The sequence below is a fragment of the Camelus ferus genome, chromosome 15 (assembly GCF_009834535.1).
Source record: "Camelus ferus isolate YT-003-E chromosome 15, BCGSAC_Cfer_1.0, whole genome shotgun sequence".
NCBI lineage: Eukaryota > Metazoa > Chordata > Mammalia > Artiodactyla > Camelidae > Camelus > Camelus ferus.
This window is the reverse complement of record NC_045710.1, coordinates 47,331,530-47,359,210: the sequence shown is the minus strand read 5'-3', so window position 1 is coordinate 47,359,210 and position 27,681 is coordinate 47,331,530. Positions and strand designations below refer to the sequence as shown.

At 45.6% G+C, this 27,681-nt stretch overlaps 1 protein-coding gene and 1 non-coding gene across 4 annotated transcripts in view; both read left to right on the top strand.

Annotated features, from left to right (window-relative positions):
- SPRED2 (sprouty related EVH1 domain containing 2) overlaps nucleotides 1-27,681 on the top strand; it is a 112,444-nt gene that overhangs the window by 32,105 nt on the left and 52,658 nt on the right. The gene's annotated exons all lie outside the window — the stretch shown is intronic.
- Nucleotides 16,389-16,460, top strand: TRNAG-ACC. The gene has a single exon. It is a non-coding gene; the product is annotated as a tRNA-Gly (tRNA).

Genomic DNA, 27,681 nt, shown 5'->3' with positions numbered 1-27,681 from the left:
TGGAATTATCTTTTTTAAACACCCTTTTAAATTTTTTTTTTTTAATGGAGGTACTCGAGATTGAACCCAGGACCTCGTGCATGCTAATAAGCTTGTGCTCTACCACTGAGCTATATCCTCCACACCCCAAAAGAAGGCCATTTTTATGGAGGAATAGAACAGTATACCATGAGAAAGAAAATATAACCATTGAATTTTACAAGGCCAGCTTTAAATATTTATATACTCATACGAGTGTGTCACCAAATCTTGGTTTAATTAAAATGTCATGTAACTATTTAAGAAAGAGTGAGGTGGGGAATTGTGGAACGTATGAGAGCTAAGCCTGGGAACGCCAGTATATAATCACTAAAATTGATGTCAGAAGGATGTCAGTAGTTTGAATGGGGAAATATTCACACATGTATGTATATCCTCTGCAAGGCTTGAGAATAGGCCTGTCGGGTGCTTTGGAGGAAGTGACATGTCCAAAGACATCTAGCTGAGACTCCTGTCTTCAGGAAGTTGGCGATCTAGTTAGAAAGGCTAGAGTCTGTGAGTTATCGTGTATTGTGAGCAAAGGGCCAAAAAAAAGGTGCCAAAAACATTGTAGAAATTTGATCGGGGGAGGGGAGATTTATCTTGGTTTTAGGTAGTTGAAACTTCACAGAGAGAGAAATTGAGTTTTGCCTCTATAGATTGGGAGGATTTGGGTAGAAAGGAAAAGAAAGATGTCCTAAGCCACAGTCCATTCCAGTTGCCAAGGAGAAGAGTTAATATGGCTTATTTGTTCGAGATGGTAGCAGCGAGGGCTGGGTTTGTTGTTTGTCACTGTCGTTGGCTGATTTCTGGCAGGCCTGAGTCATCTTCAGGATTTTCGTCAGTGTTGGGATGCGGGTCTCAGAGGCCAGGCCGTGGAGATGATATAAACCTGGTGGCTGGGGGGACCAGGACATAGTGTGCATCTATTTCTCAGCATTTTTCTACTTCAATATTTCATTCAAAACAAAGCAAAGCCAAGTCTTTTTCCTTTTTCCTTTTCTCATGGCCATGACTGAATTTTTCTTGCATGAACGGTTCTTGTGTTCTTATTTAAAAGAAGAATTTGGCATATGGCAGACCTCCTCAAGCTATCTTTAGTTGGTTGTGGGGTGTAAGTGATTAAGAATGCAGCTGTACTTGCTACCAACACATGCTTTTAAGGAGTGGACTGCTAAGCAGACAGGCCTGGTTAGAAGTTTAGAATAGCGTCTTGGGATCAAAGATCTAATTTTTCAAGCACATGTTATACAGGAGTCCCTCCCCTCAGGATTGAAGCCTTGAGGGCTGTTTGTACCTAGAGGCAGTGTGACTTAACTTATTTGTTTAAAATGGTGGCCACTCTTGGCTCTGGAGAGACAGCCATGCTGCACTTGGAGTAGATGGGAGGAGGCTGACTTCACTGTACTTTGTAGAGCTTGGCTTCAGTGCTCCTTTGGAATAAAACATTCTTTACTTCTCCAGTGTGTCCCAGGACAAATCCATCTCTGTCCTGTTGCTCACTTACACCGAGGTGCTGGGTCCTTAGTCTTCAAAGCTTGGAACTCCCTTTTGCCTCTCCTCCAAAAATTTGTTCTTTCACTGAGCAAATATTTACCAACTTTCTGCCCTGTGCAGGACCGTGTGGCAAACACAGATGAATCAGACAGGCGACCTGTCCATAAATGTTGTCAGTTGAGGACGTTTTGCAGTGGGGCAAGCACACGGGAGTTTTTACCATGAAGTGCCCAGGAATAGGGCCACACGCTGAAGGTGTTCAGAAGGAGAAGGAGATTTAGTTAGATGGGTGGGTTTCAAGTTAACCATCACGGGGAAGGTGACATTTGAGTTGAGCCTTGAAGGACAGGCTTAGCTATGCGGAGGGGGAGGAGTTTTAGGCAGAAGCATTTAACACATGAGAGGATGGAGAGGGAAGAAAGAGTGATCAGTGCTTGCTGAGTCTCACCGTATGCCAGGCACTTGGCTGAGGATGTCCCTCATTATCCCATTTAATCCTCACAGCAACTTTCCCCCTGCCTTTTCCCTTAGTTTCCCTAAGGGCTGTTGTCCAAGGAGGCTCATAAGTGGTCAGAGTGGAAATTTGAACCCAAGACCATATAATTCGAAATCTTACACTGTTAGCCTCAAAGAGAGAGCAGGTATTGGCTACAGCAAAAGCTATTTGGGGGGAAAGGAGTGGTGTGAAAGGGTACAGTTTAGAAAAAAGTGGTTCGAGGCAGATGGAAGAAAGAACCTTGAATGCAGAGCGAATTTCCCTGTAAGCGGCAGGGAGCCATGGAAGGCTTTTAATGGGGTGTGACGTGACCATAGCAGGGCTTCCCGCTGTAAGGCTTGAGTTCATCGCTAGGTGCCTGACTCCCGAAATGTCTTTGAATCCTCACAACAGCCTATGAGATGGTGCTATCCATGCCCTGATTTTACCCACAGGGAGACTTAAGTAGAGGTTTATAGACTTGTTCAAAGTGGAATTGAGGTCAGAGGCAAAGAGATCAGTCAGGCCACTGCAGGAGCCCACGAGAGACAGGGTGATGTGCCGCCGGGAGGACAGACAGATGCGCAGATGCGAGAGAATTGGGGTGCAGCTAAAGGGGTGTGAGCCCGGTTGTTGAGGGGTGCAGTGTTCGGGGGAGCCCTGGGGAGTGTGCAGGAGAGTGAGCTAGTCGTCGTCCTCTCACCCCGCAGACCAGACCCATTTGAAGAGAGGGTTGGGTTGGGGCGTTCTGCCTGCCAGTAGGACGGAGGGCTGGGCTAGGTGAGGGGCGACATCCGTGGAGGGTGCAAGTTGGTAAGAGCAGAGAGTGTGGAGGAGGGGAAAGGGGCTGCAAACGGAGCAAGGTGGAACCCTTCAATCCGAGGCTGGAGGAGAACCTGAGAGGGAATGAGGGAAGTCAAGCAGGGGCACGTGGATGGGCAGCCAGTGGGCTGGACCCCTCAGGAGGAGCTGGTGATGGAGGGAAATCGTTGGATGTGGCGAGCCCTGGTCATGGGACATCTCTGTACCTTTTACACTTGCAGGCTGGAGTCAGCCCCAATCTGAGGCAGTCTCATTTTCCTCGTTGAGAAAATGAATAAACATCACTAGGACTGGGCATACATTTACCAAAAATAAAACATGGAAGTAGCATCATGTGAAAATGTAGTGGTTTAAAATTTTTTTTAAAAAAATTCATATAAAAAGGGGAAAAAAAAACCCTGCTGGATAGTCTTGAATATCTATCTTCCACCTTCTTTGAGTCTCACTGTGGTCCGAACTGGGCTTGATGTGCTGGGAAATTGAGCTAATAAGCAAGACAGCTCAGGGCTCTTAGCAATCTTAATATCAGAAATGGATAGAACCGAGGAGCCCTGTCCCCATGGTGTTCAGTCAGCACCAGGGGCCTGCGCTTCTCTCTCCCAAGTTCAAGGGGGTCAGGTGAATGAGTGTCTATGAAACATACAGCGATGATGAATCAGTCTTTGGAGAGTGTGTGTTCCTCAGTCAGATGTGGCTCAGGGGTAATTCTCAGGTTGGGGCTTTACGGAGGCTGCTTTGAAACAAGGGCCACTAAGCCCTGTCCGTGTCCGTTCACAGCAGCTTCCTGACAGACCAGAGCCCTGTGCTGGGCGCCAGCCGCCACGTCCATCCATGACAGGCCTCTGAAAGCAGCACACTTTGCCAGATGTGAATTTTAAAAGCAGGGATTCATCTGCGGAATCATCTTTCCGAACCTAATGATGTGTAATTGCTCCGTTGTTGAACTGTGGTTGATCAATTTCTAGCAGATTAGCTACCTGAGAGGAAATGAGAATTTAAATTGTTTGCTGGACGTTAAAAAAAAAATTTACGTCTGAGGAGACATCTGATCCACAGATGCATAGGACACAGGGAGCGTCCCCCCCACCCCCAGGTAGCAGGCACTGTTGATGGCCATTTTACAGTTTTCTTGCCTGTGTACTTTTCACACATTCCTAGTTGTCCTCACAACAGTCTTTACTTGTGTAGTTTTGAACCCGTTTTAGAAATGAGGAGCCCAAGTTTGGAAGGTAAGTAGGTTATCAAGGTCACCTAGCTGGAAAGTGCCAGACCTGGGACTGGAACCTGGATCCCTCTGGCTGCACCATGGCTCTCTGCTCCCATGATCAGCAGTAGCCTGTCAGTTGGCATTAACAATGAATGAATGAATAAATGACTTCAAAAAGAATAGTCCATGTGCCCCGCCCCCGCCCCCCCCCCCCCCAGTATGAGAGGGTATTTGAGATGGTTGTTTGGAGAAAGGGGCCACAGACCAGGAGACACCAAAAAAGCTTTTATATGTCTGGTAAGTCCCTCTATTATGATTATTGCAAAGGAAAAAAAAAACTATGATTATTCAACAAATAAGTATTGAGTAAAACTGTACTCTTCAGCTCTGGATTTGGGGCTAGAGACCCAGGTGGAGGGGTAAGCTGGGAGAGGTGTCGCGTTCCCCACACAGTGCACGGCCCACAGTAGGACTGCATCTCTGCAGGCGTCTGAGCCGTGGTTGAATGCTATACTCAGTGTTATTTTGAATAACATGGTGTTGCCTTGTTTTTAATCTCTGTGGCAATAACTTCATATAAGAAAAATCGCTTGTTCTATGATCTTTTTTGCCTTTTGAAAAGGAGGCAGAGGAAAGATCTGTTTTAAACTCCTCACAGGCTCCTCACAGTCCCATATTTCCTGTTATTTGGTGGCAGGTAGAATCTCTCATTCACTGAGTTCTGGGGCCGGAAGGGCCTGATGGACCCCAGCCCCCACTTCTCATTTTGTGCCGCCCTCTCCTTCCGTCCCTCATCCTTTCTCCTCAACTACCAACAATCCACTAAAACCACACTTAGGAAGGCTAGGGTTGGGGAAGGAGGAGGATTGAGTGTCCCTGGCACGTTCTGATTAATCCTATTCATTGTCAAGTACAGCTTTTTAATGAGCTGATTCATTACTGAGAGTAGGTCTCCTGCAAATCCCCAGTTTGTATCCTGCGGATTTAATTTCTTAACAATTTCCTCATTTCAGCATAACTCCATTGTACCCTGGGTTTTATGATTTCCTTCAAATGTAGAGCCTCCCCTCTCATTTTATTTGAAAACTGTGAGGTAAATATTTTAAAGCTGAAAACTTAAAAAAAAAAAAACAAAAACTAGAAGAACACATAGGTGGATATTAAACTCATCTCTAAGGGAAGAAGGGTTGTCCACACAGAAGTATTGGAAGAAGTTATAGAGGAAATCACTGATAAGTTTCCAAATTTTGGTTTGTGTGATACCATGGATAGATTTAACAGACAAAACTGCAAAAAAAAAAAAAAAAAATTGCCTTCCTTGTGATATACAGAGTTAATATGAAACTGTGAAGAGTTGAGGAAATTACAAAAAGAGACACTAAGAAAACCGGTAGAAAAATAGACAACTTAAAACTTTAAAAAAATGCTGGGGGGTGGGTATAGCTCAGTGGTTGAGCACATACTTAGCATGCACGAGGTCCTGGGTTCAACCCCTAGTACCTCCATTAAAAAAAAAAAAAAAAAAAGCCAAGCTAGCTGGTTAAAAGAGAAAAATATAGTTGGCTAAACATGGAACAAAATTGTTAACCCCACAAATTATTAAAGTAGTGCAGTGAAAGCAGCAGTTATTCTCAAATTTATAAAGTAGTGCAAATGAAACAATAGTATTTTTCTTAACTGTTATTAATTATCAATAGAAAAATATTTTTAAATGCTGGTATGGCTTGATGAGGTGGCATTTTTCATACACTGCTGTTGGGAGTAGAATTTAGTGTGCCATTTCTGGAAAGCAATTTGCTGATGTATACCACTATTTTTTTTTTTTTAAGTTCATCTCTATCCAAAAATCCCTTTTCTGGAAATTTAAAGATAGTAATCAGATGAAAACCCATTTATGGGCAATGGTGTTTTGAAGTTATGTGAGTTGAAATGGTTGCTAAGAGAGCCCAAGAGAGTGGTTAAGCCACGTGGAACATCTATATGACCAGATAATATCGAGCCTCGAAAAAACAGTACTCTCAAGGACTTGTTAATAATATAGAGAATACAGCATTGGGTGAGAACAGGATACAGAACTCCGTATCTACATACCGCAATCCAAACTTCGCCTAGAACTGACTGGAAGGAACTATTCCAGACTATAGGTCCTAGTGGGGGTCATCTCTAGCTGTGGTGTTACAGGCGTGACTCTCTTGTTTCCTTACTTATTCTTCTATGAATATGTTAAGGTGACCAGCTGTTCAGGTTTGCCCGGCACTGCCATGGTTTTAGCACTGCAAGTCCGACCCTGGACAGTTAATCACTCTAGTATATATGCGTACATACTGAGATGAGTTTGTGCCATTGTCAGGAAGGGGCATACATAAGGTGACAAGTGACAAGCTGATGCGACCTGTGTAGCAATGGATTTTCTAGTGACAAAATTAATATGGCTCACTTTTGAAGGCACAGAAAAAAGTAAATATGCAGACACTTAAATAATACTTACATGTGGCCAGTATTTTTCTAAATGCATTTGGTGGCTAACGCTCTTTAATCAACCAGCCCTATGAAGTTGGTACTGTTATCACATCCCCCTTTATGGAGGCATAGAGAGATTAACTTGCCTGTGGTCCCACAGCTCTTGGCAGAGTCTGGATATTAACTCAGGCAGTCTGGATCCAGGGTCTGGGCTGTTAGCAACCCCCTGCATCTGCGATCCCCCTCTGCAGCCACTCCTGTCACTGCCCTTCCTGGTATTTATGTCATTACTGCTCACACCAGGCCGCGGAGTTGGCCACATTCAACTCAGTGCTTCTTCACTCCGGCCCCTGCCATGGCCAGGGCTGCCGCTGACCTGTGGCCAGGGCTGCCTTTGACTTCCAGCAGAGGAAACACCTTCCCCTCATCCGGAGCCTGCCGTGGGGATTTCCATGCAGAGGCGCTGGCCTCTGGTGATAGAGTTCTTTCAGTTTTGCCACATGATCTTGTGGCAGAGGGCTGGGTCCAGGTGCCGCCTTGATTATTTCTGGAAACACTTCTCCTTTTCCTTTATTTTGTCAAGTCTGGCTCATCAGTAGTCCTCCTCTCTGAAGGTGATTTTGGCTGTGAGTGTTGGAATCTTTCATGATGGTTCTGGATGCTGTGCAGATTTCCAGATGAGTCTGAGCGTGGGGAGGGGGTGATGTATACCAGGATATCCGCCTTCAGCTTTGCCCAGCCAGGACCCCTGTGATTGCTCTGTTGGCACTGGTGGCCTCTGGGTGGTGTGTCACATGTAGTATTTATTCTTCTGGCTTACCTGTTTTAAACACTTCAACAAACTTGCTTTCCAGATAAAGATGAATTTCAATTTTTTTTAATTTAGAAAGCAGTTTTACTCCTGCAGAATTTCCAGCTCCTTCAAAATTTGTGCATGGCGGAGAGCTGCCTAACCCTCATTCAAGTTAGAGCAACTTCACTTCTGTACCAGGAAGAAATACCTTCAGCTATTGCCTGAACTTGTACCTTGCTCAGAACTCTGCTGGAGTTGCGTGTTGTTCAGTTTGTCACGTTAATTGAACAGTGAGAGGGCCCTGGCATCCTTCACCCCTGAGGTGGAAACACAAAATCTAAATTTCTTTTTAGGTGTTTGGTTAGGGAGGTGGGGGTAGATTTTTTTTTTTTTTTTTTTGCTTTCAAATCTTAGAAATTTGCTTTTTGACAAATAACAAAGTTTTAGGTACGTAACTTCTTTATGGGGACTGTGGTGTTTAAGCTAAAATAAAGTTTAAATTTGCATCTTGCGTGTTAATGTTTTCAAAGAATCTGTGTTTCCTTAATCCTCTTCCCTCCAGAAAGTCCAAAAGTATGATTCACCCTCCCTCCCCTTAAACACGCTTTTTTGGGGAGGTAAGAGGGAAGTATGTAGCAAAAGTATTCTTTCTCAGTTGTAAAAGTAGTGTGTCTTCAGAATGTTTAATGTTCAAGGAAAAGACTGTGCTTCCCAAGGCAAGATGTTTCCTTTAAAAAAAAAAAAAAAAAAGACCTACTATATCTTTGTATTACTGCCTTTCTGGAAGGGAAATGAGGCATTTGCTGTGGTAAGAGCTGGAGAGAATTGCCAGGTGGATTAAAGGGCCTTTTTCATCCTTCAGAGAAAAGAGGGATGGGTCCTGAGATGCTAGAGGGAGGGGACAGGCTGGTCCAGTCAGGATTTCCAGAGGCCTGGTACCCACAGCTTCCTCCACGGGGCCAGCATCCCTGGGGAGTAGCTAGAAGCGCAGAATCCCCCGCTCCCCTCCCCAGCCAGAGACAGCTGCCCCGGTGATTCACCTGTACTGCCTGTGGGTAATGGTTGAGTTGGTGGCTCGTGTGGCTGCCCAGGACAGCAGTTTACCTCTAAGCCAAGGAGAATGGGTAAGCCAGGAGCTAGACTGAGAAAGATCATGTAATTAAATTTATAGCATAATAATCTGAATATATAGTATTAAAAATATATGAATTTACAATATTGGTACCACATGCTCAGAGTCTGGGCTTTGCATTGGGTATCTAGGAAATGACCAGGAACCCAGCAGGAGAGTGGGTGAGTGTGTGTGTGTGTGTGTGTGTGTGTGTATGTATGTATGTGTGTTTGGGGGAAGAGTCACTTCTACCACCCCCTCTTCCCCCACTGGTTTTGGTCCCTCTCCTGTGCTGGTAGAGTCTTTGGAGGGGACCGAGGGACTTCTGTCCCACTGATAACAGCCCCTAAGGGCACACAGTAAACCCCCAGGGAGGAGGCCAAGCCCTCCGAGTCGCCCTCACCACGGGTCCTCACTGCACTCTGGGCCTGAGAAATCACCAGAAATGGAGTCACAAACCCACGGCATGGGCCTGGGCTAGTCAGAGCACAGCCCAGGAATGATGGGAGCAGAGACCTTAGCTGGGAGGCAGGCGCTGCATGGCTGGGTGGGGCGGCCTGCCCATATGGTGCCCTGGGCTGGCATCACCTTGCCCATCTCGTTTGTCGGGCACTGATAATGTCTCTGGCCCTGCCCCTAATGGGAGACATGCGATCCTTGCCTCGAGGGCTCAGATTCAGTTTCACAAGCTCTGGATTGACTCAGGTGAATGCCCCCGTATCCCCTCACACATGTGTATTAAAATAAGGGACTGAACACGGCTAATGGGGATGGTGCTGGCCTGGTTCATTCTGGCTGGGTCATGCACTAAACCTGACCTTGACAGGAGCTTCATGGCCAACTCAAGGAGACTTTGAGGTATTTGTTCTCCCTAGTTTTTCAGTGTTTGTAAGTTCCCTTTTCACGTAAACTAACATGTTATAGATTACAATTTGCATTTTTAGGTAATAGTCTAGACAGATCTGAATTGGAAACAGCTCTTCATTCTGTGTTGCATAGGACTGATTACTTTAATATTTTTGATTTTGTTTAACTAAATGCTTTAGTACCTTCACTCTGGAGTTTACGTGTGCACAATTACCTAACCTTTCCAACCTAAGTCCTCTTTACTTCAGAAATAACTTGGAAGCATTTACCCAGTATGTTTTGGATTTCTGTATTATTTTTTCACTCATTGGTATCAGAATTGAATATATTTAGCTGCTGCTGTCCGTTTAGTACACTGAGATCTGAATGTGCTTGCCGTTATTTTGTGTGGAAAATAATTGATCAGAGTTACAAATTATTAGATAAGAAATTTAGAAGCCTCTGTTGGAGGGAGTTCTTACTACTTTTTCTGTGGTCATAGCTGGAGAGCAGTATCTATGTTCCTTACACAGAAAGGACAGCCAAGAGCCTGGAGCACAGACTCAGGAGGAGATGGTTCTGGTGGCCACTTGGAACTTCCTGTCTCCTGTGTTCTGGGATGACTGCTGGGGGAACCAGCATCGACTGAGTCCCGACCACATAACCCACTTTGCATGGGATTTTAGGATCCTCCCCGCAAAACCACCCTGTTGTAGTGGAAGAGCACCCCAGCCCCCACCTTGGGATTTTAGATATTCAGGGTATTTGCTGAATACTTCACAAAGTATTTTATATAACATTAGAACCAGCTTCAACTTAAAAAAAAAAAAGTGTATCTTAAAGAGCTCTACTTGGGAAATGTTTGCTGGGTGAAATGTGGCAGGGAAGGCAGGTCTCTCCAGGGGCCTTCGTAAAGGATGCAGAGCCTGGGGCTCCTGAAACAACCACGTGCTCTAAACACACAGTGACAGCAGAGGGTCCCAAACCTGGATCGTGCCTCCTTAGACACCCTGAGTGTATTCCTTGATTTTTTTCTTTCCCTTCTAAAATGGGAACCAGGCTGTTAGAATGGAGATAGCTTCTTTCCAAGTCCACGGTGATGTTAAGACCTTGCTAGTTTGGCAACACTGTTCTGATCCTTGGGTGAGCAGAGGTGACCTTACATTCTTAAAAGGGAGCTACACAATAAGCAGGGGAACCAGTAAACAAGGAAAGTATAGATGGTCCCAATGCCAAGAGAGATGTGGTTGAGAACAACTGGTCCAGCCCTCACCCCGTGATTACCTGGGCTTAATAATGATAGCGGCAGCTGTTACTATGGTTACTGTTACTGAATGGCCTATTGGGGGAGGAAGGTTCCTTGAAGATCTTCTAGTACCAGAGGGCACACAAAGTTAGTAGCTGTACTTTCTGATCCAACATCATCCCCCCGTTCTTGGCCTCACCGTCTCCCACGAGCACGATCAGTTGACAATTGCTGGAAAAATCAACTTTGCCTGAATGTCTAGGAAGCTTTTTGGGATTTCCAATGTTTTTCTTCTTCTGAAAGAATTAGAAAGCGGATCTGCATTTAAGAGGTAGTGGTGATCATTGTTCCTCTCTCCTGCTCCCTACTTCATTCTGCTGCTTTGCTCAAAAGGAACTTAAGTTCCCACAAGCATTTTCCCTGAGAAGTTCATCATGTCAAGGGAAATGAGACATGCTTTAAAGTTTCTAGGTGAAAACCCAGGGTTCTTGTCTTTAACCTACTTCCCAGTGGCAGTTGGTAGGGCACTGAATTAAACATGCCTCACTGTCTTCTCGGGGCTCCACCCACCCCTGTGCCACAGAGGAAGGGAGGAAGGTAATGCTGGCTCTCCTGTTTCCCGTCCCTCCACCACGCCCCTCACTGTGCTGGCAGCAGCTGGAAAGGTGGTGAGATTTCCACCCCTGTGCCAGCTGGGCCACCTGAGAAGCCACTGCCAAAGTCAACATGCGCAGCCTTGGTGTCTGGCCAGTAGGTTTCATAATGGTGTTTAATGGGAGTTCCTGTTCGGACGCCCTCAAACTCATCGTGGGATTCTGTCTCCGGAGGACCTGGGCATCTCTTATGTAAAAGCAAGATCTCCAGGGAATTTTTTAAAATCATTCCTTTAATGGGTCACTTGGCAAGGTCATAGGAGGCTTTGTAAGTGGCGGTTAGAGGTGGAGCACAATATTCCTGGTGGCCATTGAGTAGAAATTTATAGCGGACCTAATGTGTACTAAGTTTTGTTCTGGAACAATGGGAGGGGAGGGTACAGAAATGACTAAGCAATAAACCTGGAGCCCTGGGCCTCTTGGTCTCATAAAGGTGTGGTAGAGAGACAGGTAAATAAATAACCATACTATAAACCAGGCCCAGGAGCTCAGTGGAAGGGGCATCTGAATGGGCCGCCTGAGAGGATGGAGGCCCATTGCCTTGTCTTGAAATCTTTGAGGGGAGGGATGAGTTTCAGTGAAGGTGAGGAGAGGTGAGAGAGGTTCCTGGTGGTGGTAGCATTCGCTGCTTCTGGGGTTGCTCTCAGGGAGGTGTACGGTGGGGGCCTACCTCATGGGTGTGCAGCCTGTGCCATCACACAGGGCCTCAGCCTAGAGGGGCCCCATTGTGCCTGGATTCATGCTCTGCTCTCGTCATCCTGAAATTCTTAATTTTGGAACAAAGTGTCCCACAAATTATTTTCCTTTTGCACAGGGCCCTGCAAATCACATAGCCAGTCCTGCATATGGAGTTAGGGCTGTAAGGGTGGATTGGACCAGATGGTGTAGAGCTCTGTCTGTCACACTGGAGAAGATTTGGCTTTTCCCCTTGGAGCAGTGGGGAGCCATGGAAGGTGAACTGGAGAGGGAGGCTGGCAGTCTGTGGAGGAAGGCTGATCAAATCATGCAGGAATGGATGTGGCAGAAGCCAAGAGCTACTGTGCACGCACCTGGGGGAGATGGGCCGGCCTCGGGCCCTGGGGACAAAGGCAGAGAGGGCTGGTGGCAATAGCTGAAATTTCTAGCTGGGTTGGAGAGTCCACTCACCGGCAGGAATGCAGGAGGAAGGGGGCCCTGAGCAGTGGCAGTGAGGCAGATGTTTTGCAGGAGTGGGGCGAGGCCTTTCCAGAAAGACCCGGAAATCTCTGGTGGGACAGCTTGTGGAAACACGCACTGCAGCTGCTCCGCTGCAGCAAACGACCTGCAGATCAAGGTTTTTGTCAGGATCGAGAGCTTCACTAGAACAAATATTCATCCAAAAATAAACTTCCCGTTCTTCCTGTTTTTATAACTTGCCTATTTCCTCCGAGTTTGAGGCTGGTCTCCAGTTCCGTGGGTTATTAATCTTCAGAGGATCAGGACCTCTATAGAAGTATTTCCTGTACATGTTTATCTACCCAGCCCTAAATTATTTTCTCCAAATGATAAGAGAACTTTTCCACACTAGTGTGTCAGGCTCTTTCCTTTGAAAGAGGTCAATTTAAGCACCCCAGCAAGTAAGGCTAACGCAGAAAGGCTTATCCCAGCACACGGGAAGCCCAGGTGAGGCTGGGACCTGCAGTGGGTTTTGAGGAGCATGCTCAGCCCACCTCCTCCAGGTTAAAGGTGACTTCTTTCTGGCCAGAGTCCTAGGGGGATTAAGTGACAGCTGCAGAGGGCCCTACTGGAGAAAATTTTAAATGCCCGACGAATAGCCACAGGGGAATAAGGTCTCCAGAAATGTCTCTGCCCCCTTGTATTCAACATACCCCTCACTGGACCATAATTTGTCCATAATCTTCCTACTATAAACAGGGTCCCCACCTTCCTGCTTCCTTTCACAGACAAGGTGTACATGGTACTGATCGCTGTGCACAAAGAGAAAGAGAAGAGCCATGTTGAAGCTTGGGTCAAGTTCAAACCCGATAGGCAAACGGACCAGCTTGGTTCAGGAGGTGTGGGCAGCTTACTCATCGGCCCAGTGAGTCCACCTGCCCCTGGGAACCTTTCTTGGTCTCCTCCTTTCTGTGCTTATGAATCCCAAGCCAGCAGGCCGGCGGGTATATTTTAAACGTGTGCCTTCTTGCATGACTCTTACAGAGAGGCCGCGGGGACCGGGCTGCGTGGGTGGCAGCTTGTGCCGCAGCGGAATTTGGAGGGGAGCCAGCTGCCTCTCACTGAGGCCTTCCGAGGTGGGGCTGGGATGTCGCATTTTGCACCAGGCACCACTCCTCCCCCTTGGCGGTTCAGGTGACTGGATTGGGGATGACCCGCTGCTCTAGACCCACGCTGCCCAATACCTTAGCTGCTGGCCACCTGGTCTGCCGTGCGCTTGCAGCGAGGCTGGTGCTAACTGACATGGGCCGTAAGCATAAAATACACGTCGGATTTTGAAGCCTTAGTACCCAGAAAAAGAATGTGAAATTTCCCGTGAGCAATTCTTTCATCTTGATTACTTGTTGAAATGAAAATGTTTTAGATATACTGGATTATGTCATCTATCTTATTCTAACTAGTTTGGCCTTGCTTTTATTACTTTTTTAATGTGACTACTAGACAAAGCCTATGGGGCTTAGGTTACATTTCTCTGGGACGGTGCTGTGAGGTCAGCTGCCATTCATGGCTTGGAGGCAAATACAAGTCCCAGAGGCTCCTCTCCCTGGTGGCCAGGCTGAGGGGTGACCCAGCCTTTACCATAGACCGCAGAGGGCGGTGGGACGGACAGCCGACTTGTAGGCAGAGTTAATAACTTAGTAAGCAGCAGAAGGAATTTTTAAAAAGCCCCCCTCCTGGCTTCATTTTTTTTCTTAGCTTCCTTCGCAAAAGCCTTTCTTTTCCCCTCAGATTCAGAACTCTTCCCCTCTGTCAGCATGGGACCTGTAGAGATGGTGGGGTCCAGGGTGCTTATTGTTTTGTTTTGTTCCCTTGTTTAGATTGTTCTTCTGCCCCAGGTCAGGCTCCAGGAGCTGCCAACCCAGGAACTACCCAGATAGGCCTGGGGAGCCGTTGTTTCAGACCAACCCCCAGGTCTGTCACGCCCCCTCCCCCACCCCCCACCGCCTTTGGAGTGGTTATTCAAGTGTGAACTTATCTTGGGAAAACACAAAGTGGATGTGAAGCTTAGGAAGCGCCTGCTTTGAGAAGTACAGAACCACAACCAACCTCCTAATGTCAGGCTGACCTTTCAGGAAAAAAATCAGGGAAATTCCACTGGTGTTTGAAAACCCCAAATAATTCCCTGTTACAAGGAGGAGTTTCATGTTGATGTCAGAGGGCCAGGAAGAACCTGATGGATTGTGTAGGTATCATTTATCAAAGGATATGACACTGTGAAATTTCTCCACTTGGGCACCTATTCTGGGCAGGGGGCCTGGGGGGTTCTGTCATGAGCCACCAGAACAGCACTGCACCGAGGCACGCTGTCATTTTGACACCTTTGGTCCACACTGCTGTCCATCTATACTGAACCTTTGCTGGAATAATCGACTAGAGAACCAGCATTTATTAAGTGCTTGCTCTGTGCGATGTACTTCAATACATGTGACAGTTCATTGACATCACAAACTTTGAGATACCCCGAGTAGGTGCCATCGTTTCTCCACTTTGCAGATGGAGAACATGCAGTTTAGAAAGATGAAATATGTTGCCTGAGAACTCAGAGCTAGAAATCGACGGGGCCAGGAGTGCAGCTTGGACTGTGTGACTCCAGATCCGAGTGTTTAACCATAGGGTGTCACTCGGCGCTGCCCAGACCAGCCCCTGTACATATTGCTCCATTCTGCATGAGCATTTGTTTGCAATCCACATGTTGCCAGTACAGGCTGGGACAGGACACGGGGGGAGGGTTCAGTCCTGGGTTGCTGAACCAGCCGAGCTGAGAATCGAGTCCTGTTGGTGCTTTTGAGCTTTGCAGGGAGGACACCCTCTCACCTGGCTTTCGAAATGCTACGTGCTGCAGAACATTCATCCCACGTGTTGTGGTGGTGGAGGGTCCAGGGCCGTCTCAAAAGGTGTTCCATTAGCCTCTCCAGAGGGCCATGCAGCTGTGGTGTTGGTGCAGAAAGGGCAGCTCCACAGCTGGCTGGCTTACCTGGCGTGGTTTGGAAGTGAGCCTTGGGGTTGAGAACTGTGTGCTCAGGAGTCAAACTGCTCTTTTAATTCTACCACTCAATGGCTTCATGGGTTGGCTTCTGCATTCTCTGGGTGGCAGTTTCCCGAGCTGTAAAATGAGGATATTCGTAGACCCTGTCTCAGATAAAGGCTGTGAGATGGAAAGAGCACACGTAAAGGCATAGTGTACCTGGCTCATCAGGTCAATGTCCACTAACATTTTATCACGATTATTACTAATGCCATTTCATGCGGCATGATGGATGATCGTCACATAACTGCACTGCAGGATACGATCACATGGCTTTGAGTTCCTTGTTGTTTCAAGGCAAAGGTATCAGAGCACATACCTTTGTAGCTGAGTAGTATGTACCTTTGTACTTGAGTGTTGTATCTTTCAAAGCTGTGACTTCACCTTGGGCACCTCCACGCACATCTCCATCTCCCAGGCATTTGCTTGAAACATTTTCAGAAGCCTTTTTGGAACTCTTTAGAAGAAAAAAGAAAAAAAGATGGTGATAGTATTTCTAAAGGTAGATTTTAAGTTTGGAAATGGCCTTAAGTTCACCAGAACTAAGTTTGAGAATAAGCTTTGGGGATGGATCCAATCTAAGTTACAAAATGGTGCTTAACTGAAAAGTAAGGATTGACTTTGTTTGTTTTTAATTTCAATGGCCGGCTCATTTATTATAAGACTAGCCTTGAAGGCAGTTCCAGAAGAAGGCTTCCAGGCAGCTTTCACTTGAGATAGCATCTTTGGAAAATTAGCAGTCTCCTTGGACATAAACTTTATAGGCAGGGGTTTGAGGGAAAGTAGGCAGTATTTTTATTTATTTATTTTTACTTTTAAATATTTTCATTCTTTTTTAAAACTCCTTTCACTTATTTTTTATTTTTTTAAAATTATTCATTTATTTATATTGAAGGTTATGTTTGGAGGGGGCAAAACTTAGTCTTAACACACCGACTCTATTAAAAGTACCTGCTGAGTTGGCCTTGCATTTGGACTTGCGTAGCTGCGGATGGGGCTCGTAGCAGGTGGTTTCCCACATCCAAGGAGCAGAGGCCAGGGGCGGGTATAGCTCAGTGGTAGACTGCATTCCTACCATGTAGGAGGTCCTGGGTTCAATTCCCAGTACCTCCATTAAAACAAACAAACAAACAAACCTAATTACCCTCCCCCCAAAAAACCCAAAACAAACAAGGAGTTAGAGGCTAAAATCTGGCTTTGGCCCTAGGTTGACTTGCATTCCAGGTCTGTTTACCCCTTGTGATACACAGAATTCAAATCTGGAGGGGTGTGAGAGTGAGTGTGTGTGTATGTAGTCTAGGGAAGGGCTCTCGAGTTGGTATCCTCAGCTAGGACTTTAAAGCTGGGCATGTGAGGACTCCTCCTTCTGGAGTCCATGGACCCCGAAGTGGCTGGAAAGTGGCCCTCAGCTGGGGCTCACCTGGGGTGGAGGACAAATGCGTGTCCCCGTGAATGAGGGAAGAAAGTTCAAGGGTTTTGTATCTTCAGGCTCATGATGACTAATAGGGACATCCAGGAAGGCTGGGCCACCAGCAACCTTTGGATTATTTCCTACGGGGGGAAGTGAGAGGTAGCACGTCCAGCTTATCTTGGAGGACGTGGCTGTGGAAAGAACGTGGGGCTTTGGAACTCGGCTGGTCAAACTCCAGCTCTGCTCTCTATTGTGTTGACTATGGTGTTATAATGAGGCTTCTTGCCTGGGCCTCACTTCTGTCATCTGAAAAGTGGGGACACAGTAACACTTTAGGGTGGTTGTGAGGGCAGGTCAGAGGGGTTCCCTGTATGAGGAGCCTTCACAGATGCAAGCCTCTCTTACCTCTCGCAGGGCCCTGAGAACGACACCAGAATTAACCCCATTGCCCGAGGAATGTGGGCATAGGCCCCCGGTTATACATCAGAACATGCCACCTGTTGCAGGAAAATACCCCCAGTCCCTCTGTGAGGTGAGGCTCGCACTCCAAGAGGACAATTGCCACTTCCTCCCTGCTTCGTGTAAGGCCAGCTCTTAGGACTCCAACACTCAGCAGCTGTAACACATTAAGCTGCCTGAGACCCATCGGCCTCTTCGAACAAGAGCTTTTCTGTGGCGGATACAGTCTGGCCTCACAGGATGCACACTGGTACTTAATGCTCAGGTAGATGAGGGCGAACAGTCAGGGAACATTCCATGTGAACTACAGCCCTGATATTGCTAACAGGTCCTTTCTCTTCTGGATTTAAAGTAAGCCAAGCTTCTGGTTTTAATTGTTTGCATCTATTTGCCAAGTCTCTGGTTTTTACTATAGTGTTAGTGTCGTCCTTGATTGCATCAGTAATTCAGGGAAGCTTGACCCAGACCCCAGACTTCCGGGCCCTGGAGAGACGACTGATTAGACTAAGGGGTCACAGGTAGACTCGAGCAGAGAGTGGCCAGCCACCCCGTCCTCTCACCCTTAACCCATGACTTTTCTGTGAACGACCCTGTTAGGTTCCTGGAACCCTGATTCTCAGAGTTTGCTGGACATTAGAACTACCTGGGGAACTACGAAAATTCCATAAACCCAGAACATGCCCTCAAACAATTAAATTAGGCATCAATTTAAAAAAAAACCCCACAAAACTCCAGGTGATTCCAGTATGCAGCCAAGTTTGAGAACCAGTGTCTTACTTGACAGGAAGAAAAACCTTCTGGTGCAATTAGTTACTCATTGAGTTGGCTTGCTTTCCTGTGGTCACTAACACTTGTCATCTGGGGCAAGGTGTCACCCCAAGGGGCTGAGCTGCCGGTTCTAGTCAGTAGTGAGGTCTCAGTGGCATATAGCTACTATAACAACCTGTTTTCTTATGAAATGTTTTATATATTCACAGAGGTGAAGAGGACAGTGTAACAGACCCCATGTACTTATCACTCAGCCATCATCCACCACACACACTTTTTTTTGGGGGGGGGGTGGAGTATTTTCAAGCAAATCCCATGTATCATTTATCCATAAATACTTCAGTGTGTATCTCTAAGAAATAATGACTTTAAAAATATAACTACAATACCATTGTCACACCTATGAAAATTAACGGTAATTATGTAATCTCATCTAATAGCAAATCCATGTTCAGTTTTTTCCAATATGTTTCAAAACTGCTTTTATACACTTGGTCTGTCCCAGTTAGGTTCAGAGACAAGAATAATTCATTTTTCATGCTTAGCTTTAACCCTGGGGTAATTAAGCCATCACTGTGCACAAACACAGGTAATGATGCAGGTGCGCCTCCATAAGGAGGTGTGCATGGCGTTTGGTCTCTCCTCCGTTCTTTCCTTAGCCTGGTGGGAACTTGACCTGTCACGGAGGAAATGCTCATCGAGGCCCCAGCCGCAGCCACTTCTGTGCTGCTCTGCTTCTGCCTGAAAGCATGTTCCCATCGGTAAACTTAGAATAGAACCTTCAGGATGCTTGTGAAAAGAGAATTATGAGTCAGCTCCGTGGACAGCTTAGAATTTCCTGCTCCTGTGCTGGAGGCAGTGGCCGGGAAGGGCTAGATCTGCCTCTTGGGCCCTCGTTGGGCTCGGCTGAGGAGTCCTGTTTTGCTGTTTACTTCTGGGGGTTCACCTGGGACTTGGGCTCTGACGTGGGGAGCAGCCTACAGCTCAGCGCTGCTTCCCTAGGGATGCACATGGCTCTGTGTGGTTCACACAGCTGGACCTCTGAGTTTGGGTTCAGATGATGACCAGGGACTGAGAAAGGTTACTTTCTGCCCTCTGATGTAGCACCAGAAGCCTCACAGTCATTGCTTTGACAGTATCTATAAGCCATAATGCTGTAAGAATTTCTTAAAGGGACAGATGTCTGGATGACCCCTAGGATGAATGGAGGGTGAGGCTCTGGGGGGTGAGCAGAAGACGGGGAGTGGAGAATGGGCAACCTAAATGATTGAACCCTGCCTCAGTTCCTTCTACAAATATCGATGGAGTGCCTCCTCCACATGTATCACACCAAGTCAAAGTGTCATTTTATATACTTCCACAATCATCTTTTTGCTTTAGAGGGGCTCTGTTTTGCTTTCAGATGGATTTTCAGTTGCTGGGTTTTCTTTCTCTGTGTCACGGTCGGGGAGTTACAGAGCAGTAGGTAAGCATCTTAATGTATAAAGGCAACTCTAATATATAAATTAGTTCATCCCAGGATTGTTTCAATAGCAAAAAATTCAGAAAAGCCTATATGTTCATTTAATAAGGGACTGGTTAAATCAATCATGGAACATCCTTATAGTTGGATATTGTACAGATGTAAGAAGGGAATGAATTAGTCATCTTTGTTCCCACATGCAAAGATCCACAAGGGATTAAAAGCAACGTCCAGAACATGTGAATGAGGTGCTACCTTTTTTTGAGAAGGAGTGAGGAGAGATATATTTGCATAAACCCTGGAAGGATATACAACTTTTTTTTTTAATTTCATAGACATTTTATCTTTAAAAAATTATGGAAAATTTCAAATACATGAAAAATAGAGAAAATAGCAAAAACAAAATAAACGAGCGAAAACCATGTACCTAAGACGTATCTTACCATGATTCTGACAGACATGTCATCCATCCTCACTTTTCTTTTGCATGAGCATTTTTAAGGTAATTCTAGACATACCACCTCATGGGATGCACAGCTGCATTTAAAAAGATGCTCACTGCTGGCTTGTTGGGTGGGAGAAGAAGCAGGGCAGATGAGATGTGGTAGGAGTGTGCCTTTTTCACATTTTGATTTATGAATGTGTTACCTGTGCAGAACAATTAACTAAATTAAAAGGGATAAATATATCTTTACTTACAGACAAATTGATTATTTGCTGTGCCCCAGCTAATCCTGTGTTACACTGTTACCCTGCACTTAAACACTCCAGGTCTGCTTTGAAATGGACCAGTGAGGCTATGACCAGCCCACGGAACGTGTGCCATGTTTTTCCCGTGATGCCCTGCTCAGCAGTAGATTATAAATATATTTATAACTCTACTACTCAGCAATAGAGTATAAATATTATAAATACTTATAATCTTAGATTATAAATAAATATATAAATATAAAGCCCCTGGGCTTTCCCTCTTCCTCATCCTAAAATATAAACTGAGCTGACCAGATCCAAAGTGAGCCCTAGGGGACAGGGAAGGTGGGCTGCCTGTGTTCTGCACAGTTAGTTAGCTGCTGTCTTCTGAGGAGGAGGCATGGCGGGAGGAGCTGCAGAGGGCGGGCATGGCTTCCTTTTCCATTCTAGTCCCTCTGTGCAATCTTTTGCTTATCCATTGGCATCCTGTGTACCATATTGTCTCTGTGTTTGTATTTATTTCCAGCTTCTATTGAGTGGTAGCAAAAATCCCTCTGAGCTGCTCTGGTCCCACCCTGGTAGTTTGGAATGTTCTAATGTTTAAGACTTGCTCTTCACATCTGGCGTATTCTCAGGACCAAGAGCAGTTCTTCTGGGCTCAGAGGAAACAAACAAGTGAGTTTCTCCTCTTGAGTGGAGAAAGGGGCAGAGAGAATCTTTGAGGAGACTTCAAACAAAGAACACACAGGCGCGAGCCTTGTTTAAAAGGATCCTGAAAGATGAAGTTCGAGGACACTCAGGACCTCTTCTTGGCTCTGCCACAAATGTACCTTTATATTTTATTCCAGTTTGTGCATTTGGGTCTTACTTTTTGGTTTTTCGTCTATAAAACAGGGGGACCCACATTCATCGTCCATTCGCCTTCACTGGTAGTTTGCAAGCCATCTGATGCTTATTGTAGTAAAACTTGAAGGCTGTCCTTTTAAGTGGCAACTAAGTGAAGAGTGTGCATAAGCCCCCCTGCATGCCTGCTCTTCCTTCGACAGGTACTACAGGGAGTTCTGTTCTAGCAGTGGGTACCGGTCAGGTTGTGATTCAATCAGGGACATGGTGTGTCTCCCACAGGTCTCTTCCTCTTTTGAATAGAGCTGAATACACAATGAAAACCATATGTGGTCATAATTACCCTTGATAATTCTATAGGAATCCAGCATACAATTTCTCACCTCCTCCCTCCAGTCTTGTGAAGAAGGGCTATTTTTTTTATGACAGAGGAAGAAATGAGGTGCTTGGCTAGCATTTAAGAGTTCATGCTGGAAGTTGAGTATGTACTCCATCTTTAAATGCAAGAGTCACGTCAAGGGTGGCAGTGGACCAGGAGAGGCACGTGGTCCCTGGGTCCCCAAGTCTCAGCCAGTTCCAGGGGATGCATTCATCCAGAGCAAGAGCCTCCTCCCTCTTTAAATGTACTCAGACCCTTGCTTCTGTTCTCTTGCTGAGTGGATGGTGTTGAATTTGGAAGGTTAACTGTGAATATATGAGGCTTCCCTGTAAGGCACTCACCTTAACTATCACCCAGCCCAAGGTTCTTTGCTGGTGAGAGACTTTGAAGTCTTTTGTTTTATCTTCCTTTGAATTCTTTCCTCACCTCTTCCAGCAGGTTTTATTGTGACCACTCTTGGGGGGCTCCTGAGAAAAGGGGCTACTCGAAGCAAGTTGTATGCTCACCATCTGTGCCCTCCTATGTGGGACGCAGGTGACCGTGGGGAAGCAGCTGGGGCCAGAGATATGTAAGCCTTATCTGGTAGTTTGCAAGGTGTTGACCAGCGAGCCCTAACTCAGGTTCACCAGCCAATTTTTCAAATTTCTGGTAGAACTGGGATGTTGATGGCAAAGTCAGAAACACTTTTCAGAATATTGAGTAACTCTACCTTTCTGACGATTCATTTAACCTGTTGCCTGAGAATTCTAGTGCAGGCAAATATTCTGGACACCATCATCTACTTTTCTTCTTTTGGAATCATCTCTGATTGCTTTTCAGAATCCAAAAGCTAACAGTGTGGCAGAATTTAGGGATGCTTTTGGTTTTAACTGGGTAGGTAATTCTCAGTAAGGAACAACGGACTTAGAAGTTTCAGGCCCAGTTCTGGCTGCTACAACTAAATTTGAACAAGAAATTTGGCCGCTGGCCTCAGTCTCCTCATCTGTCAAATGTGGTGGATGTAGAACTAGGTATCTCTTAAGGTTCATTTTAGAATTCCAGGCTGCTCTTCTGGTTTTTAGTTAATATCTAAGGCTCATAAGGTGTTCAACCCATAAATTATTTATTTGCCCTTCTGAGGTGCTAAACTAACACAGGGAAGAAAAAATCTGGCTAAGTCTTGCATGCAATGTCTTTTGTTTTTATCAGAAATGAATAAATAGAAAAATAGGGAAGTATTTCCCAATTATTTTTTAATAGGATTCAGATACTGGCAAAGCATACATTAGGTTAGCAAACATGCTTCACATAACTATAAACGTGTGTAATGCTCATAAAATCTACCAGCTAGGTGTCATTTCAGGTGAATGTTTTTCTTTGCATTTCCTGAATGCTCTACAGTGAACCTAACAATTTTGTCATGAAGAAAAAATACACATTACCAGAATTTGCTACCACCTTTCTGTCATTTCTTACCTTCCTAGAATCTTCATCTCCACCTTTATGTAAGCCAGTGAAAATTAATGTGTCTGTTGAACGAATGAAAGAAACTCGATCTCTTAAGGGTTTACCATTTGCCAGACGCTGAGCAGCAAAAGTAAAGGAAAGAAAAAACCTTCTCTTAGAATCTCAAGTCCAATGGCAAAAAGGTAACATGCAAGTCCTAACAAAATGCTGTCATTGTGTTACTGACAGCTGTGAAGATGGAGAACAGGATGGATGGGCCAGACTGTTTCCAAATTTCCCAGTCTTTGTCTGGGATTACAAGTCCTGTGAGGTCGTAAGGCCTCTGATACAGCCGTGGCTAATGTTGACTGATGTTGTTTGTAAGGAAAAGTCAGCTCTAGCTTTGGGGTGAGATTCCTTTCCTTTTAAACTGGTGGATTAGTTTAAGCTGGCTTCTTAGATCCAGGGTCAGCAACGTAGCTTTGCCCCCAGTCCCTTGGTCTTGGTCCACCAGCATTGCCCAGCTTCCTTCCCGCTCCTCCCTCTCTTCTGCTGGCATTACTAGGCAGTTTTCTCACTTAGCTGTTACCGATCCATTCTTCGTACCATTTTGGAGCTTCAGGGACTGAACTAGTTGAAGCCCTCTGTTTACTAGACAAAGAAATCGAGACACAAAGAAGATACGCAACCCTGCAGCCCACGGTCATATAACTAGTGGCGGAGCCAGGCCCAAGCTGCTGCCTCGCAACAGAATGAATTTGCAGAATTTCTGACTCCTATAACATGTGCTCTATACGTAAGTGAATGATTCAAGAGTATTGCTGGAAGTTCTCAGAAGAGATTTCCATTTCCACAGCTGAATATCTGTACAGCCGTCTGACAGAGGTGGCTGCCATTGTCTTGGATAAGTTTTCTGTGACCGACGTCAATCAAGGTGAATGGTAAATTCCTCTTCTGAAGACCATCCCTGGAATTATACAGCCTTTGAGCAGCTTTGGGTCTAATTCTGGCCTGAAGTTAGAGAAGTAAGAGTGGGCTGAACTGGGCTGATGGCAGAACTGCACTTAGTCTGTGCAGTGGTCCTGACGATACAAGTGCACTGAGAGGAATAAGCCATCCAACCTTAAGCAGATTTCAAGCAACAGACTGCACTGTTCAGCCTGACAGATGTTAATAACACTAAATAGTCACCCCTTAAGCACCCCATATACATATCTGTCTTTACAGAAGACAGATTTAGGTCTTGAGGCAGCCTCATCCCGTGAACCACTAGGATGTAGGTTTGGTTTCTCTCTGCAGCCCAGGTGTCTCTGAGGCCAGGCCCTGTTGTCCTGTTTGCTCTGCAGGCTGGAAGGGCAGAGTGATCTTCTGATGGATGCCTGGCCCAAAGCTCAGCCATAGACCCAGAACCCTGACCACTTTGATCTTTTTCTTGCTAACCTGCCCCATGGCCTCTTCCATAATTTCCCAGGGTGGTGTCCCCATATTTCTGATGTATTTCAGATTCCTTCTATTTCTGATATATTTCAGATTTCCTTCTTCCTCTTTTATCAGTCTTATTTGTGTAACATCCTGTGCTGGAAAAATTTAGACTCTCTAGACTAAATCGACCTAGTCATTCATCACCCACCCACCTCCCCCCACACACATACGCCGTTTTCCTCCACACAGGCCAGGAACAAAATTTGTGGATTCATTGATATAACCATACAGAGCACCCCACACCAAATGGGCACCGGGTGAACATGAGTTTCTATTGCCTTTCCCTAAAGAAACCTGGCTGAATCTATAAGCCCAGCTCTGAAAGGTCCTCACATCATAGGGTCTCTTATTAAAAAAAAAATCTGCTTATCATAATAACTTGTATGCATTTAATCATCGCAGGTCTTCTGGCTCTGGCCAAGCGGAACATCCCCAGGTTAACCAGGAGCTTTGGAGAGAGCCTTATTTTACCCCTGTGCTAGACAGTTACACTTTAAGGAACACAGCTGAAAACTGACTTGGGTTCAAGTGAGATGTGTCACCCAGCATGCCGTCTCTGAAATCCTCCTCTCAGTAGGTAGCAACAGAAATCATCTGCCTCCCTCTTCCTGGACCAGCCCAGCCCCACTTTGGTACTTAACACAGGTGGTTTTCTATTGAATTGACTTTGCAAAGATGTTGATATTTGCCAGGAAGGCAAGTGACCACCAGAAAGACTGTGTGTCTGAGTACACCCCAGATTTCATCTCTGTGCGAACAGCTGGCTAAGGCTTTCTTTTTTTTAAATAAGAGAACTAACTGAAAGGCAGTTAGAATGGTTTCTTTTGTTCAAATTTCCTCTCCCAGAGACCAGTCCCTGGAGTCCCTTCACCTGCATTATCCATTAGTACTGAGGGTTTATCTTCCCCAAATAAACAAGCTTTCCTGCCAAAGAAAATAGGCAGCACTATTGGATGCAGGGATGCGTCCTGGGACCTGCATTTGAGGCGTGTTCTTCATTTTTCTGGCTTGGCCTTCAGTCTCCTGCCTGAGCTCTGGGCTGGCAGGGGCAGTGTGACAGCAGCCCTCATTCCTGAAGGGCCCTCGTGCTGTATGAATCCTGCCCATGGCTGTCCAGCCCTGTTGAAAGCATCCTTCATTTCTGTTCTCTCAGTTTCCTGAATGCCTCTTCCAGATCATCTTTCACCTCTGGCTTGAGGCTCTGGGGACACATGTGGTTTCGACATAATGCACAGATGTGGCTTGGGGGAGGGGAATTACAGCTGTGGACTCACATCAGCTGGGGTCACTGGACTCTGAAATAGGGGAGGTCAGGAAGGAGGGGAGGCGGACCTCGGGCTCCGCCGGTTTCCCCACCAGCCATGAGACGGAGCACTGTGGTGTGTGTCTTTGTGAGGAAGGCATGAGCTACAGCTCACGTGGACCAAATCACCATAAATAATGCTCGTGTATCTGATTCTAAATTAAGATGTTAAGCAGAATAAGGGAACAACAACCAACACTTCCGTAGGGAAAAGATCTGGTTCTTTATCCACACAAATGTTGATCACCAGGGGTCAACAAACTTTTTCTGGATAGTAAATGTTTTCTGCTTTGGGGACCATGTGGTTTCTGTCACAACTGCTCAAGGCCACATTCGTAGCTGTAAAGCAGCCACAGACGATAGGTAAACAGACCCGTGTGGTAGCCAGCTATGTGTGCCCACCCCGACCGTCTATAAAAACTTGCCAACATCCTCACCGTTATTGTCTGTATAAATTAACGAGTGCTCAGTATGTGGCCAGGCCCTGTGCTAAGTACTTGTTGTGAATGATCACGTTTATCCCATTCAGAACAGTTCTATGAGGTTATTAATAGTATTGTGCCCATTTTACAGACAAAGAAGCAGAGGCTTAGAGAAGGTCCATAACGTAAGTAAGGGCCAGGCTGGATTTTGAACCAAGACAGCTTGACTCCAGGCTCAAGCTTTTTACCACTGCGCTGCACGGCCTACGGTACCTACATCATTGATACCCACATATGCTTATAGATTTTGACATTAACCAGTATTTAAACTTTAACCACGGCCCACCCCTCCCAGTACATACAGATAATTGCCTTAAAACTCTTATATAAATTAGTACATGGCAAAAATTTTTTTTTTCATTTTTCAACTTTATTAGGTAGAATTTACAGTTTGACAGCACATATACAGTATATTGCATGTAAATACATATACACAATATATTGCACGTATTTTTTAAATTTACATACATGTGCTGTTCATTGTTTCTAAGAACATTTAGAGCTTTAGCTTTTTACATAGTTATTAAAGGAATAAAGCCAACCACAAACTAAGAATTAATTCAAAAAGATACATACACCCCGCTATTAACAGCAGCATTATTTACAATTGTACATGACAAAAAAAATTTTTTTTACAGAATCCATTAGCAAGTTAGAGGAAATCGGAAGCCATGTTCTGCTGTGCTTCCCAGCTGGCTCTGCTTAATATACCCAAGGATCTGTGCTCAGAGGTGAGCGTACAAAGGCCTGGGGAGCTCAGAGGCCAAAGGCATGCATCCAGGCTGGTTCTCAGGATCCAAGAGCCTGTCCTCCGAGAACGGCGAAGGGGACCCGGGCCTCGGCAGCTCCTCGGGCTGGCCTCCCCCAAGGGCCTGCCGCCTCTGAACAGAGACCCCGACACCAGTGTGAGCTGTCACCTGCTGTGCTCAGGTGCAGGGTCACTCATGGTGGCCTGGGCCTCTGGAGTGTGGTCAGGGGAGATGCCGGTGGCTATCCGCATGCAAGTCAACCAAATGAAACAGAAGTGTCTGTTAAAGATGGCAGAAACCAAGTTTGGATGTCTTCTGTTATAGTAAGTGAAGTGTGTTCTGAAGAAACCTTGAAAGAGGAAAAGGTCAGAAAAAAAAAAGTGCCCCATATCCCATTCCTTACCGCAGTGTGTCCCAGGGTGCCTTCTTCAGCTCGAAGGGATGCAGGTGGTTGAGGGAGGAGTTCCTGTGCTCAAATCAATTTGTGAAATGCAAGACTAAACAAACTTAAACAGTATTCTTGAGGATGTAGTATGTTGTTTTCCCAAAATGTTTATTTGGGATTCTTGTTTTATTTTTGGAGCCTCTTATAAAATTGTTTGCAAGGAACCCTCTTTGAGAAACCCTAACCCAGAGGCATTTCCTAATGTTTACATTTTGGTAAATTTCCTAATGGTCTAAGAATTTTTCTTAAGTGGGTGAGGGTGGCAGCAGCAAAACTATGGTGGTTAATTAAATCTATGAACTTTTTTTTTTGATAATGAGGGTGATGTATTTCCTTGTGTTTGTGTGTTTAACTTTATTTTGAAACATTTCATACTTATAGAAAAGTTTCAAGTATAGTATGAAGGACTGCTCTGTACCCAGTTCCCCACTTGTTA